We start from the raw sequence: 13,902 nt of genomic DNA, 5'->3' as shown, positions 1-13,902 counted from the left end.
AGTCACACACATGCACGCATGCACATACACACACACACATAAACACACACACACACACACACACACACACATAAAAAGACACACACACGCAAATACACATACAGTAGACATGTAGGCATACATACGCAAGCAACCACATGCACACACAGACTCACACACACACATACAGAAAAACAATCACGTGCATGCATGCACAAACACACCTACACACACGCACACACACACACACATAAACACATACCCCTTCACACACATACAAACACGCACACACATAAAAACACACACATGCAGGCACACGCACACACACACACACACACACACACACACACACACACACACACACACCATTACTCCCACACACCCGCTCACAACTGAACACAAACACACACACACAGACATATAAAACACTCACATACATGCAGGCAAGCAGACACACACACACACACACAAGTGAAAACACTCATACAGAGAAGCATACATATACTCAAAAGCAAACACACACATGCACACACTAATTTACATATAAAAGATGCAAGAGTAGGGGATGTTATAGGAGATGGAGACAAATTGACAAACGTGATTTATTTTTGCAGAGAAAATGTGTGGGACTGAGCGGCAGTCATACATCTAGTTCATAACTGTTTCTTTGGGATTTCTGTGGTTCACCTGCTAGTGTGTATTACATTATGATAATGCACCTTACTTAATCAGTCTTATTCAAATGATGTTAAAGAACAATAATAAATACTAAAAATATTGTATGCAGATATTTAATCTTTTACTGATGGCCAAACTATATTTCTTTCTGATATCCATTCCAAGTGCTTGGCTGTAAGTAACATGGCTCTAAATTAAGAAATTAACCCTTACAACCCTAGACTGTTTTAAGGGCTTTTTCACTACCTTTAGTTAGAAGCATTTATCCTGGTCAATGTAAGTGCCATAAACACATGCTATATTTATATTTTTTCAGAACAGTCTAGGCTACCCAGATCTGGAACCAATTCATATTAATACTTGCATTGATTTAATTTTGATTTTTAAATAATACAAAGACAAAAAGCGTATTATACCATTCTTATTTTGAAATGTATCTCTGTCAGCTGGACATGACTTTCATGTATGTGTAGGGCAGACTGTCCTGAATCTGGCAATATAAGAACCATGGTGGAGGGGGGGGTTTGGGGCTGAGCAATTTACAGACATGTGGTGTGCGCCTTACAGAAATAAATGCCATTTTTTTTATTTAGTAATGAAAAATGTCCTTTCTGCGCTCCGTATCTGTGACACGAACTGATCTGACCCGACTGAACCCGGTTTGCGTTTTCTGTGTGTACACTCATGATGATTCTAAAACAACTTTTTCTGCATTGCCATGAACAAAGTGAAGGCAAAAAGGTGTTTCTTTGTCGAATAAATTGGGATGCAATGTGAGTCTCGAATTGGATGTCATGCAGGAATTTGCTGGGATCTCAAAACCGCATTATGAACTTTGCCATAAAGAAACACATGATAGCGTTGGATTATGAACATGCCTTGCCAACACAACACACAAAAACGTGGGGTAAGTCGAGCTATATGAAGTTATTATTTTGATGTCATTTCGTCTGTTTTATAACCCATGTATAAAATGATAGCTCTGTATCTCCTCTTTCTTCTGATATGCTTGCCATATCTGTGCGATCACGGGTTCGCGAGTAGCCTAATTCAAACGAGAGTAATGGGTGCGCAGGTAAACTATAAATATGAATCAATTTGATTTAATTCATGATTTTTTTTATTTTCATACTTGATCGCACAGGCAAGAGTTTGGTCTCGTTGCAAAGCCCCACTTCTGCTCTGTCACGCAATTAAGGTTTCATCTCGCTGCGATGAACAGTTCTGGAGCAATGTAAGAACTGCAAAGCAGCCTGCCTCTGCCTGACTAGCTGCTATGGCAAGAACCACACGCAGTCAGCAAATTATGTTTTTTATAAAGTAGCCTAGCCTAGGCCCTATTAGCCTACTTTTATTGGAGCCATCCGGAAATATGTGCCTAATGCTTGCATTTCACCCGAATTTTATCGAAATATTTTTGTAACAGCGTTACCGCGGGCATCCGATTATTTCTGATCAGCCCCACACGTCAATGTCAGAGAGCTTAACATGGACATTAATCTTAGATGTCACCACAAAACAAAAGGAAATAGACACACACCGTGACATACAATAAAACTGCAGCAGACATAAATTGTCTATTATGTCATATTTTATCAAGCCAGCCTGGACTATAAATTGGCCTTAAAACACATACAGTAGGCCTCCCACAAAGACCATATGATTGTGCAATATACCTCCTTTCTGGCACCATGTTGCCACAGAGTGGACTGTACCCACTGGCCTTTCCCAAGACAATGGAAGCAATGGAATGGCTTGATTAATGGAGCAGTGGAAGGTTACATTCAGTATGCCCCGAGTAATGGTCTGATCCGACCGTTCACATATTTGTACCAAAAAAGAATGGTGGTTGCACCCCTGTTTTGATTACAGGGGCTTGAACAAGATCACAGTCAAGAACAAATACCCTCTCCCTTTGATGTCCACACCTTTTGATCTGCTCACAGGGGCAACAATGTTTACTAAACTGGACCTAACTGCACATGCAAAATGCATATCACCTAGTTCGTATGAGAAGTTGGGATGAGTGGAAAACTTACTTTAGCACCCCTAGTGGCCACTATGAATACAAGTTGATGTCTTTCAGGTTGTCTCAAGGCCCCCATGATGTGTTGTGTGAGAGATGATTAACCATTGTGCTTTTGTTTTTAGACAGTAATCTTTCTAAGGATCCAGATGAACATGTCTGACAGGTCCAACGCGTGCTCATGGTTTCAGTTTCATGTATCTAACACATCTTTTCAGGGATTCCATTATCTCACCTGCAAGGGTGGCCATGGACCCTGGAAAAGTGCAAGCAGTAGATTGACAGGAACCCACAAGTGCAACGCTTCCTGGGGTTTTCACATGTTTACAAATGTTTCATTCGTAACTTCAGTTTTGTTGCATCTCTGATTACTGCTATCACCCAAGGCTGCCCTTCCAAGATGAAATGGTCAGTCGAGGCCTATAGCACCCATTCCACACTGACCCTACAGTTCCTTTCATGGTGGAAGTAGACGCCTCCAACACCTGGATTGAAGCAGTGCTCTCCCAGAGGTCGTCACATGATACGGCCCATCCCTGTGTTTTTTATTCACAGAACCTAACAGCTTTTATGTTGTTAATGTATTTATGTTTTAATGGGCCCTAAAATCCACCATATATATTGTCTTCTGCTCCTTACCACCTTCACCTGTGTGCTTCGGACCCACCTACTTTCTATGAAAATACTGAATAAAAAACACAAAATGAGTTTGGTGTAGGGGTTTATTTTTCTTTAGGAAATTCTCACATGAGGAAATTGTAAAGTACAACTCTTTTAACTCCAAACATCTTCCTCCTCTTCATCATCATAATCATCACCATCATAAGGGGAATGGGATGCCAGGGTGCAGATTGTATAAGGAGAATGTAATACATATCTTTTGTTACAATAAAACATGATGAAGTAGCCCTAGCCTGCGCACAGATGATACAGACAATGTTTCATGGGTGTGTTGTGTTGTGGGCAGTGGAAAAACTTCTTCACATTTCTGTCTCTAGGTCTGTCATTCATGGTATGTTCAATCATTCTCTTCTCAGTGGTGTCTGGGTAAAGAATTACATGTATGGAATTTATGACAAACCATTGTGATTTTGTGATGCAAGTGTCACCTTATTCATTAAAACGGGAATGAATGGATGTGACTGCACTAAAGAAAACTGCATACATGGCAATAATAAGTATGATAAAAATGGTAAAAATGGCTCCAATGGCAAGTCCAATTATGTTGAAAAGTTTGGCTTTCCGAGATGCTTCCGCTGCTTTAGTGGTGTCTCCTGTTGTGCTTGCAATTTTAACCTGAAGTGAACAAAGATACAAAATACCCTCCAAACATTTAAACAATCAAGATCAAAATGATATTTATTAAACAATCAAGATCAAAATGATATTTATTTTATCTAGTATATTTCTCATAATTGATCTGAATTGAAATCAACTCAATGTAGTTATTTCCCCCTAAACATGGCTTTAAACTTATTTTGATGTTTCACTGACTTACAATAAAGAAAATGGAGTCTGACATTGCACAACTGGAACATTTGGCATTGCAATATGTACTGTAATGTTGTTGCCGCAGGATGAACCTTTTTGTGAGTTTTAGACGTACTGTAATGGGTAGCCCCTTGAGACTAACTGGTTAAATTGAAAATGTATGAAAAGGGGAGTGGCTACAATGTGTTACTTCAACATCAAAATAAGATGTTGCCAATTTTCTCGTATTGTTTAGTTTCAACTCAAAGTAATAACCCCTCATCTATCCTCAGGCCAAGTCCAATTGTGAAATGCTTGTTCTTTTCTTTTGCCCCTCCTTAAACGGGTTTAAGGGAAGCAAGCCAGAATTCAGTCGTCTCTAAATAGCGGACTGAAAGATGATAGAAAGAAAAGGCAATATTTTTCTCCTGGATGTAGCCTACATGAATGTGGCATACATAGACCCTTTCAAGAGAGTTCCATTATCAGCATCATAGTTGGCCCCACAAGGCTTCCGTTTTAACATTCCATATGTTATCTTAATGCAGAGGAAGTAGATTGGGAACCAAATAGAATGTTCAAGCATTGTTTTTGTTTTTATTGTTGAAAGGGTCTATATATGAAACACACACATACATGCATGAAGCAGAGGCTTACCTGATTTGAGTCTGCCAAATGTTTTTTTTTTACCTCATTTGAGAAGAAGAGGGCAACAATTCCCAGTGGCAAACAGCAGAATGTTGTGAAGATGGACCAGCCAAAGTAAGATGGTGGATTGGAGCTTGAAGATTCCATTTTTTCCTTTTTAATGCTTAGCTCAAAGCCTGAATCCTTAGTCCTGATAGCTGATGCTTTTGAGATAGACATGTGAGTACATTGCATAGACTATGTATTGGCAACAGAAAAAAAGGTGAGGCAACCATTACACACCACTAATTACATGATTTCCTTCTATTGTGAAAATCAGAATTACATTTGTTGTATGAAGTCCCCTTTAGCCAAGAGATCTTGAGCCAGTGGTCCTCAATCAATGTTGAAAACCACCAGTTTTACAAGCCATATTTTTTCATGTTGAATAATTAAGGTTATTTAATAGATAGCAACAAACTTCTCCATTTGTTTACTCACATTAATCATTTCTTTTTAGAACAACGCCTTAATCCACTTAAATATGTCTTCATTTGGATATGATATTATTTCCAAAAGAGAAATCTAAACATAAAATAAAACTAAGTCCAAAATTACTGTTGCATGGAATTAATCATTCTATAATTCTTAAAATACTGTCAGAAATAAAATAATAATAATAATAATATGTATTGTACTAAAGACATAAATAGACAAAGTGTAAAATAGATACTAACAATATGGAATTTGGACATTTCTTTGCTCTAATCTCGAATACACGTTTTAGAAGCAAAATAATCACAACAGGAAAAGAGATCCACACACCATTTAGCTCCCAGTCATAAGCTTTTTATTGTGTGATGTTTCAAGCTCTTGGCTCTTCCTCAGACTTGACTCTTCCTCAAGAGCTTAAAACGTCACACAATAAAAAGATTATGAATGGGTGTTGATCTCTTTTCCTCTTGTGCTACTCTAATACTGGATCCAACTTTGGCCTGGGGTGTGCGTTACTCTACACTTCTATTTTATAGAAGCAAAATAACCCAAAATCTGGAATTTCACCAATGCATGAATAAGCAGTGTTTTTGCCTGCAGCATCTCATTAAGACCACCATGTCATTCCTAATGTCCTTTCTCTATAATGTGAAACAAACATCAAGAAATTAAATGCATATACAATCCATAATTGTAAGTGAATGAGATGAAGTACCCTGTACAGATTTTAACATAACACATTCAAAACCTTTTGTAAGAAACAGGAAACATGCTCCCTTTGCATCATGTGGTATGTCTTCATACTGTTTGCAAAGTAAACTCATTTTTAAAGCTTCCCCAGGTGCAGACCTAAAAATCACATGTATCACAATTATTGGTAGCCCTAGAAAATGCTATATACAAAATGTAGCATAACTGAAGCACTATTCCATTCATATACATAACCCTGTTGGCAAAAAAGTTGGGACACTGTAAAATGTAAATTAATACCTAATGTTATGATTGGCAAAACATTTAAAAACATAATAGGTATTTAATTAAGGATAGTACATGTATGTGTTGCATATTTATTTTCAATTTGATGCCAGCAACACATTTCAAAAACGTTGGGACAGAGGCATTTTTACCAGCATTTCATCATCTCTTTTATTATCAATTGTCTCTAAACACCTGAAAACTGGGAAGACCCATTTGCTAGAGTTTTGAGACCAAAAAGTTGTCCCATGCTCGTGCAATATGTAACTTCAGTATGGGGTCTTTTTATTTGTATTTTTTGTATAATGATGCACCAAATGTGATAGGCCTAGATTGGCAGGCCATTTTAGGACCTTGGGTCTGCAACTATGGAGCCATAATATGTGCAAAATGCAGTTTGGCATTGAAAATTATTTGCATTGGCTTTGGCAGTTTGGCAATTGGAGTACACAACAATGTCTGCACTGTTTCAAATGTCTTGACGTGCGCAAAAAGCTCCGCTACACCAGCTTGGCCCCACCCACCTAGATGTAGATCTTGTTTCAGGGAGATCTAGTCTGGGACACCATAGTTCATAACCGCTTCCCTCAGACAAGAAAAATGTCAGGCCAATCAGCGACGAGAGGGCAGGGGTGGATTACTGCACAGGCCTACCGGGCCCAGGGGCTCAAGGGGTCAGGGGGCCCTGAAGGGGGCCTTTGCATGGAATCATTGCCTCAATATCAACAAATCAGGATGTAAGCTATGAATCTGATTGAATTTAGTATTGGCCATCCCCAAAATGCACCAGAATACAGGAAATCACATTAAACAAATAAAAAAAAATTCTGGGGGAGGACCCTCAACCCCCCCCACATATGCAACAATTAGTGGGGGGCCCTTAATATATCTGGGGCCAGGGGCCCGAAAATTCATAATCCGTCTATGCGAGAGGGGAAGACGAAACTGAAACTTATTGTGATAAACAAAAGCAGTAACACTTGCAGTTAGGAAAATACAGAAATGTATTTACAGCAAAGGTATTGGCTGGCGGGGTGACAATTAATTCTGAATAACGGGGCACCTATGAAGTAGATCTGGTAAAAAAAGTTTAATCGCCGTTCCTTATCAATGCTTAACTATAACAACCATAGTAGGACGACGGTTGAGCCTAGAGGCAGGCTTCGCAACAATGGAATCAACTGTAAACAAGCTTGTCAAAGCTATCGCTGTTATAGGGCCAAAGAAAGTTGTACAACAAACTGAACAAGTCGGCTTCTTTTTAAATGGAACCGCTTGTTTCCTTTGCGTGCTATAAAGGCATGACTATTGCCTATAGTGAAAACCGAGTGGTAAGCGGGATAACAGCCTTCAAGGTATCCTGTTATACAGAATTAATGGACTTGGGCGGAGGCCAAGGCTACGCTGCATGTTGGGGAGTTCTTTGCCTCTCGCCCTGGGTCCATTAATTACGTATAATAGGACACCTTGGCGGCCGTTATCCCTTACATAAATGATGCAATAATATTTTTTGACAACAAATTCAGTAATGTTTAAATAAGAGTTTATTTATTTTACAAAGGGAGCCAATGTTTTTTGGTATTCACACACACACACACACACACAATGCACACTGTACATGATTCATGCATTACTGCATTTATGAATCATCAGGAATTTACATGAGTTCATAGTCTCTCATTCATGATCTCGTGCATGAACAACATATGAACTAAAACATTAGGTGCGATGGGAACATCATTATTATTTATTAATAATGGGTGTTTAGAGAATTGCACAAGTTGTGTAATGACCACATTTTTGGCAGAAAAAGAAAGCATCATGATAAATCATAAATCATAATGATGTGTCCACCATACTTGATGCTCAAAGGTAACTAACAGATGAAGAGTAGAACTAAACAGAAGATGAGTAGAACTAAAAAACAGTACAGAATTATACAAAAGCTTTTGGAAAATGTAGTGTAGGTAGGTTGAGTAAATCAGCATAGCAATTAGGTGACGATCTGTATTTAATGTTGTTTGATTCCGGATGTGGACTGGAGTCCGCCTATTGAGTACCCCTGCTTTAGCTGATGAGTTGTTCATGTATGAGGTCAAGAACGACAGACTATGAAATCATGTACAGTAAATTCCTGATGATTCATGAGATATTAAGGAATGAAGTAATACATGAATCATGAGTTAATTCATACTTAAATTCATGATTATTCATGTACTCTTACCGTGAAGTGTTACCAAATACTGAATAAAAAAACAAAAAATGAGTTTGGAGTTGTCCTAGAGGTTTATTTTTCTTTTTGGAAATTCACACAGGAGGAAATTGTAAAGCACAACTGTTTTAACTCCAGACATCCTTCTCCGTGTTAATACATGTCTTTTGTTACAATAAAACATGATGAAGTAGCCCTAGCCTGCGCACAGATGATACAGACAATGTTTTATGGGGGTGTTGTGTTTGAACAGTGGAACAACTTCACATTTCTTTTTCTAGGTATGTCATTCATGGTATTTTCAATCAGTCTCTTCTCAGTCTGGGTAAATAATGACATTTACTGTATGGCAAACCATTGATTTTGTGAAGCAATTGTCCTCTTATTTATTGCAGAGGAATCACGTACGTGAATGAATGGCTGCGATAGCACTGAGCTGAATTGCATATACGATAATAATAATTATGATAAAAATGGCCCCGGTGACAACTCCAATTATGTTGAAAAGTTTGGCTTTCCGTGATGCTTCCGCTGCTTTAGTGGTGTCTCCTGCCGCGCTTGCGGTGTTAACCTGAAGTGAACAAAGATACAAAATACCCTCCAAATATTTAAGAAATCAAGAGGAAAGGAAAATTCTAAATAATATTTATTTTATGTAGAATATTTCTCATAATTGATCTGAATTGAAAGCAACACAATGTAAAATGCAAAATGTTTATTACCTGATTTGAGAAGAAGATGGCAACAACTCCCAGTGGCAAACAGCAGCAAAGTGTTGTAAAAATGGACCAGCCAAAGTAAGATGGTGGATTGGAGCTTGACGATTCCATTGTCTATTCTTGTTTTCTGATTCTTGAGTTCAAACCCTAAATCCTTAGTCCTGATAGCTGATGCCTTTGAGATAGACAAGAGAGCAGATTATATACGTATTGGCCACAGGAACAAAAGGTGAGGCAACTATTGCACACCTCCAATTACATGACTTCCTTCTATTGTGAAAATCAGAACTTACATTTGTTGCTCTCCTTATGTTCTTCACTAGAAGTCCCCTTTACCCTGGAGATCACCACCAGTTGTACAAACCAAATATCGTTTTATGGTGAGACTTAATAGATAGCATCAAACTTCCCCAGTTGTTTATTCACATTATTACAAATATTTTTTGGTTTTACAAGTTGTCTGAACAAGGCCTGAAATTATATACGTAAATGCTTTCATTTGCAAATTATATTATTTTCAAAATAGGAATCTGCACACTATCCATTCCTCATGCAATATTGATTATAATATAACACAAAGTTTCGGTCTCAGACCTTCATTAGGTAAATTTCATCAATTTCAAATTTCAACTTCAATCAATAGCCTAATGAAACTAGACTAAGTGCATGTTGAACAGACATGCCTTTAGACCCCTCTTGAAAGACCCAAAACTATCACAGGAACGGAGAGCACTGGGCAACTCATTCCACCAACAAGGAACCACTGAGGAAAAGAGTCTTGAATTATGCAATTTGCAGATTACCACATTGTGTTTTTACATTTAACACACTGTCCCAACGTCTGTGGAAACTGAACAAATAAGAAAGCAAAGAAAAGACAAAGTAACAATCTCATTTTCCATGTGGTGTCTCCACATCCCTTTCCCATAATATGTCACAAACATTTCAAAATAATTTCATGCAAGGCAGGGTGTTTTGAGCAAGCAGTCCTCCTCCTTCAGTACAGTATGTCCTCCTCCTTTCCCTCCATACGACTGATCTAAGTATAATGAGACTGATTATCTGACTGATTATCTTACTTGGATGTTTCTTGGGTATAGTAGCCAGTAAATGACAACAATTGAAACAACCACATCAATTGAGTCCTGGGTTTTCAAAATGTCAGGCATGTCCATGTTGAGAAGTGTCCCTGAGGGAAAAAGCTCTTCCTTAGTTTCTCATAGAAATTCACCAGGCTGGAGGAGACTTTGACCAGGCTACACAGACTTTTGTGCACATAAACAAATGTGCGCTGATGGCGGTGAGCATGTGTTCTCAGCATGCTTTCTGCTGGCTACCTTCTCGCCACTCAGTCGGCCCCTGGGCTATTCACATTTGGAACTGGACGGGCTGGCAGCATAAGCAATGTTTGTGAGTGCCTCCTCATTAGCTGTTGGCACATAGACCATGAGGAAGACTCCGTCTGAGAGTTCTGCGCTGCTGTCACTGTTGGAAAACAGAGGGTCATCCCTGCCTAACAAAGACAGCATCTTCATATTGGCGTCAGAATTCGGTGTGTTTGTTGATGTTGGTAAGGCATCGCTTCGATTTGGTGCACTTTTGATAAATCAAGGAGACCAAAAGACCAACAACGAGGAGGGAGAGAGGCGCTAAAACTACATACAGTAGGCCTACATAATGGGTTATTTGCTGTTGATACCCTTGTTAATACCAAGGTCTGTCAAGTGGTGGCACTGTTAACAAAAATAATTGTTACAATCATTTGTCTGATTTTTTCCCATTCATACAGTATGTGTCGTATTTGTGAGGATAATGCTTAAATGGGCTTGTATATGTATATATTATACATATATTATACATATATATGTATATATTATACATAAACTGGTGATATTTTCAGTGATATCCATTATTTTGTCTCACTTGCAAGTGTAACGGATGCCAGCTAGCTTAACTGTGCATGTGGAATGTTGGTAAACTTCCCTCCCCGACGCCTCAAGAATGCTGCTGGCATGCGAGCTAGTAGCCTGGGTTTTAGCTCAATTGTCAGCACGCTCGACTCCCTGTTTCGCGGGTTCAAGTCCGAGTGTGTGCAGGGCTAAATCACGCAGGTTCAACACAACACAGGTTAAAGGAGAAGTTTGGTGTGAAATTTACCTAAAGTGTGTTGAAACATTTGTGTGAACTTTTGTCTCATAGCTCATCTCGGCTTATCCCTTGCACTCCGAAATCTGGCGCTAGTTAGCCGATGCTACCAACAGGTTTTCAATGGGGGTGCCTCGGGCATTGGGCTAGCCATGCAAATAAATCACTGTTTTAAGTCAAGTCGGCTTTTATTGTCAATTTCTTTACATGCACTGGTCATACAAAGAATTGAAATTTCGTTTCTTACTTTCTCATGTAGACATAGACATACTTTAAATACAGACATAGACATACTATAGACATAGCCATAGACCATAAAACATTAAATTAAAGTGCAAGACTGAAATATAGAACATGTATGTATCAAAATAGAAATATAGGACATATATATAAAAATAAAAAAAATAGAGGTAGTTGTGTTGTATATTTATATAGTCTTAACAGTTACATGAAGTTTAAACTTGTGCTTGTGTGACCTGTATATTTACATTGATATGCAGTATGCAGTAATTTCAAGTATATCAGGCTTGATGTGAAGCAGCAACACGTTAGGCTGCGCAGTCACAGTGCAGTTCCACAGGGCGGTGTTGGGGGGGGGGGGGGGCTGTCAGTGATGGGAGAGTGGGTAGAGTGTTCAGCATCCTGATTGCTTGGTGGATGAAGCTACTTGCCAGTCTGGTGGTGCGGGAGTGGAGGCTCCTGTACCGCTTTCCAGAGGGCAGGAGGCTGAACAGTTCGTGTGCAGGGTGGGTTGTATCCTTGACAATCATTAGTGCTTTGCGGGTGAGGCGGGTGATGTAAATGTCCTGCAGGGAGGGGAGTGGTGCTCCAATGATCCTCTTAGCTGTGTTAACAGTGCGCTGGAGGGTCTTCCTGTTCTGAGCTGTGCAGCTTCCGCCCCACACTGTGATGCTGCTGGAGACGATGCTCTCGATGGTCCCTCTGTAGAATGTAGTCATGACGGGAGGCGTGGCACTTGCCTTCTTCAATTTGCGCAAGAAGTAGAGGCGCTGCTGGGCTTTCTTCGCCAGTGATGCTGTGTTGGTGCAGCAACTGGAATCCATGCATTTCCAACTGGAATCCATGCATTTCCACTGAATTATTTTTGGAATCTGGTCCCTTATCATACCTGTTCATTTGTACTCATGGGCGTAGGTTTAGGGTGGGACGCTAGTGACTAGTCCCAATTAAAAATTTTGAGATGACAAAATTGTCCTCACCAATTTTAGTGAACTCCTTTGTGCTATTTGGACTATTCCAACGGCAAGGACGACAGTAAAAGAAACACTGTCATCTGATTGGCTGAAACCGAAGGGGGTTTATCTGACACACACAACAGAGTCAAAGCATAGCCTAGGCCTACTTTGTAGTGACACTGTCAGAAAAGCGAGCGAGTGTGTATGCTAAGTTATCGAGCGAGTGAGTGTGTATGCTAAATTATCAGGGATGTCTATCAATACATAACTCAAAATAGGCCAGTGTAAAACATTGTAATATTCCCTTTGCCCTTCAGCATGCACATTTTGCCTCTTTTTGCGCTTTGTAGATCAGCTATGCTGCCAAAGAAGAAAAGGAACATTCGAAGCGTTTTCATTATGCAGAGTCTAAGTAGGCAAAGTAACTACAGACTGTGGCAACTGGTGGTGACAAGGTTTTCAAATGCGGATTTTACTAAGGAAAATAGCATTACCTGTTAGGATATTACCCAGGATATTGTTACAGTTAACCAGCTTCTGTAATCTTTCAACCAAGGTTAGGAGTCATGTTGAATAGGGGTGTGCCACACAGACAGGCGCATATAGCACAGAACAGAAGTCACCATCACTGACTGTTAATAGGGCTGCCAATCTTGCAGTCACAATAAACAATGGATCCGAGACATTTTCCTGTTCCTATATTCTGTTCATGTAGGCTAATGTATTTGTGAATGTAGCCTGCACAATGCAAAGAAATAAAAGACAAACTATGGTGCATTTCCATACTTATAGAAATGAACATTGCAAGACGTATCGCCTTTTATGATCTCATTCAAGAAAGATTTTCTTTGACTTGTTAGTTTTTTGAACATTTATTTTATCTAATGACACAGCAAACATGATAAATTGAATCCACATAGCCTTACACTATGCAAAACTATTTTCCATTAGACTAAAACCGTGAGTTTGAAAGCTAATTGCGTTCACGTTCTCCTTAAAGTGCCAGGCACACAATTAAACTTGTACACCACAAATATGATGATATTGAAGACAAGTGTAGACTAATAATTTAAATATTATTATGACGTATTCAAATGACCAAATATGTTTAGCTATTAGTAATTATGCAGATCATAAAATGCTATAAATAATTAACAATATACAGTATATAAAGTTTATATGAATACCAAAATATGAAATAGAAACCTTTGACAACTATAACTTTCTGTGTGTGTGTGTGTGTGTGTGTGTGTGTGTGTGTGTGTGTGTGTGTTTGTGCATGCTTGTGTGTGTGCCTGCATATGTGCCTGTGCATGCAAGCGTACATATGTCTACTGTGTGAGTATGTGTCATACGTATGATTACTGTGAATGTATGTGT

At 39.0% G+C, this 13,902-nt stretch overlaps 2 long non-coding RNA genes across 2 annotated transcripts; both read right to left on the bottom strand.

Moving 5' to 3' along the window:
* Nucleotides 1–3,387: 3,387 nt before the first annotated feature.
* Nucleotides 3,388–5,307, bottom strand: LOC121685257. The gene is made up of 2 exons (XR_006023305.1): nucleotides 4,844–5,307; nucleotides 3,388–3,979 (listed from the first exon to the last, which is right to left on the bottom strand). It is a non-coding gene; the product is annotated as an uncharacterized LOC121685257 (long non-coding RNA).
* A 3,210-nt stretch (nucleotides 5,308–8,517) lies between these two features.
* Nucleotides 8,518–9,490, bottom strand: LOC121685219. The gene is made up of 3 exons (XR_006023296.1): nucleotides 9,475–9,490; nucleotides 9,185–9,356; nucleotides 8,518–9,033 (listed from the first exon to the last, which is right to left on the bottom strand). It is a non-coding gene; the product is annotated as an uncharacterized LOC121685219 (long non-coding RNA).
* Nucleotides 9,491–13,902: the final 4,412 nt, after the last annotated feature.

Source organism: Alosa sapidissima, chromosome 16 (assembly GCF_018492685.1).
Source record: "Alosa sapidissima isolate fAloSap1 chromosome 16, fAloSap1.pri, whole genome shotgun sequence".
Classification (NCBI taxonomy): Eukaryota; Metazoa; Chordata; class Actinopteri; order Clupeiformes; family Clupeidae; genus Alosa; species Alosa sapidissima.
This window is presented reverse-complemented; position numbering and strand designations above follow the sequence as displayed.